Source organism: Halyomorpha halys, unplaced genomic scaffold (genome assembly GCF_000696795.3).
Source record: "Halyomorpha halys isolate HHAL.00 unplaced genomic scaffold, Hhal_1.1 Scaffold862.1, whole genome shotgun sequence".
Lineage (NCBI taxonomy): Eukaryota > Metazoa > Arthropoda > Insecta > Hemiptera > Pentatomidae > Halyomorpha > Halyomorpha halys.
The window spans coordinates 173,676-176,924 of NW_027115572.1; the positions used below are offsets into that span (position 1 = coordinate 173,676).

The window sequence follows — 3,249 nt, forward strand, 5'->3', positions numbered from 1 at the left end:
TTATTTGTTATTGATTTGCAATCTCGGAAATTCACGTGATTTGTTTATGTGATTTCTTTCCAAATAGGAGGGCAAACCCAGTTGATGATGGCTGCTATAGCAGATTTTGAAATAAGAAAATTGTTTGTCGAAGCATTAGGCCAGTAGATAAAAACCAGAACAAAATTATATAAATAATTTTTTGAATAAATAAAACATCAGTTCAATGAGTTTAAATCTAAGTTTGTTTTAGTATAATTTAATTATAATATATTAAAAAAGTTATATATTTGAGGAATTCTGTTATAACTTCATTTGTATATCTTTCATGATTTATAATCTGACTATGTATAAATTTATGGAGATTTTTGTATAACTTGAGAAATAAGAGAACCAAATGTTCTGTTTCTAATATACAAAGTGTTATAATTTTATTATTGGCTGACCCAGCAGGTCTAGCTCTAGTAGAGGGGCTGATGCTGTTGTTGCTCCTGGTAGTACTGATCCTGTTGTTGCTCCTGGTAGTACTGATCCTGTTGTTGCTCCTGGTAGTACTGATCCTGTTGTTGCTCCTGGTAGTACTGATCCTGTTGTTACTCCTGGGAGTGGTCCTACATTTGATCCAGCTGCTGATTTTATTAGGACCGTATTAGAAGCTGTATTATTGCTACCTGATATTTGGTTTACTTGCTGTATGTTGCGATCACCTACCGCAGTCCCATTATTACTTAAACCTGCCAAAATATTATTATTATAATTTATATAAAATGGAAATACCATATTAATTAATATAATACAAATCTAACCACATTTTCATTGTTATTTATCCAGAACAGATTAACGTAACAAAATGCATGGAAACTATACACAAAAAACACAAGTGAGAGAGTGAGAGAGGACGTTATTTTCAAACGTTTTAAAGCAAGGATCTGCGACTGCTAACTTTAGAACGTGAGGAGGGGAGAGGAATAAATAAAATAAAACTAGAAATATTATCATCAAATTATTTAAACATACTAGTGTAAAATTAACATAATAATACTTTACTCAATATGTGTTAACTTGAAGGATTGTAACAGAACACAGCCTGTAATATTGAAGTGCATAATTTTTTTTTGGAAAAATCAATCTAGGATATTTGGTCACCTGAGAATAACAATTCAGACAATTTGTCTGGTTACATTATATTGAGTTTAACACAATTATATAAAGGGATAATAATTTTATAAATGAAATAGGAAAATGAGATGAATTGTAATAAAAAAGTACATATTTATACAAGATTGCATGAATATGTATTATTTACTAATCTACGGAAGATAAGATGTAAGGATAATAGAAGATGACGTGTACTTCAAAGGAAAGAATCAAGGAATCTTCGTTTTGAAGGGAAACGTTATATAAGTGTAGGGGAGGAAGGCGTGGTTTAATAATTTTAAGATTTGGTTAGAATTTGGTTTAGGCCAACTTTGTTGGTTTGATAATGTCATCAAGCGTTATGGGAAGAAAATAGAAGTGATTGTGATTAAATGGAGTTTGTGGAGTAGAAAGAAAATACTGAAACATGTATTACCGAAATCGGTTCAGACTGGATAATGAGTGTAGGCTGCGCAGGTAGTGGTGGAAAATTATTTTTAGGTTTTTCACCTGTATTATGATCTGGAGCTTGGGAAAGGATAGTGTGAAAGTGGTCTTCATTGACACGGCGTAGGTAGGTTTATAAAGATGTTAAGGTTGAATAACCATCTGGAATCCGTGTACGTCTTCTGGCAGCATATCTTTTTTTTTCATCACTTCTCGAAGTTAAGTATTTATACAGGGAGCTAGGGTATGTCAGAAGGTAAAATTAGATCATGGTATGATAGGAACAATATTGGATTTTGAGAGGAGAGTAAATTTTGGTGAGAATGAATAATGAAAAGTTAGATTAAGGTGTCTGAAACTGATTATGATGGTTAAATTGAAAAGGATGTTTGTATTGAAATAACCAGAAATAAGAAGGTTTTCTATCGAAGAATACGACTGAGGAGAGGGAATTCGAAAGTTGGATTGAATTTGACTTGAGATAGGCGGTAGACAACGAAGCATAGAGTAACGATTAACGGGAGATAGAGGTTATGGAGAAAGTGATGAAATACATCATTATATGTGAGATAACATGACAGATTAGTTTGATTTGTCACACGAGGAAAGAGCATGCACTATCAAGTAAAATAATAAATATCTAGTGAATACGACAGAAGATATTAATTTGAGAAAAATAAAACAAATATGCTAATGGAATGAATATCAATAAATAATATTCCATAAAGACAAATAAGTAACGTTTGACGGATATACAAGAAATTATAAATGTGTAAAAAATAAAAATATACATTTCCTAATTTACTAAAAATAAGAAAAAAATTATTCCTTAACGAAAACAAAAAGGAAACGTATTGAAAATTGAATTTATAAGTAAATATCAATGTGTAAAAAAAAAAAATCACGCTATAAAATGAAATAATTGGTATATACTGTATAAGAAATGTAACTATGAATATAAAAAATCGTTTCAGTCATTGAAGGATTCGATATATTCAGCCTCATTATTTATATCCTATGGTATAATCATTTATTATAGATCTACTATTGTATGTTAGAACACGAGATAGGGTTTAAAGTATTTTTGATATTTTCACTCTTCCATTATGGATATATACATGGCATATCGTTTCTTATACTGCTATAAAATATATGTAAACAGAGCTTGGGGTTTGTTTGTGAAGTGAATAAAAATAAAAATATCCCACGGTACATACAAATATAGGTTTTTTTCTCGTAGGCATGATAATAAAGCATAATAGAGAATTTTGTACTGTTGTAGTGCATTTATGTATTATAAGCCTCCCAAGTATTCTCAAACCTCAGAATCGCAGACGACTGTTTTAAAACCTCTGATCTATATTCTTTCCTTAAATCCGATTATCACTTACCGTCAGTACACAGCACAGTCTGTAATATTGAAGAGCATAGACAGATTGCAAAGATGGTCCTCATCTTGGCGAAATGTGGACTCATTCGGTCTAGATCAGCTTTTTATGTTAAAGTTTGCTTTTAAGAGCAATTAAAATAAGTCATAAATACATAAGAAGTAATTTAAATGATACAGGAAAAAAAAATTAAGGTAATTTAATGTTAAATTACCTTTGTCAATTACCGTTGTTGACGATTGTGGGAAAGGATCATTTACGATCCTGTATTTGAAAATCATCAAGGTCAGCCCAAACG

General features: G+C 30.9%; 1 long non-coding RNA gene across 1 annotated transcript; it reads right to left on the reverse strand.

Moving 5' to 3' along the window:
- Nucleotides 1-254: 254 nt before the first annotated feature.
- LOC136797081 (uncharacterized) lies at nt 255-3,041 on the reverse strand. The gene is made up of 2 exons (XR_010844904.1): nt 2,955-3,041; nt 255-713 (listed from the first exon to the last, which is right to left on the reverse strand). It is a non-coding gene; the product is annotated as an uncharacterized lncRNA (long non-coding RNA).
- Between the last annotated feature and the right edge of the window lie 208 nt (nt 3,042-3,249).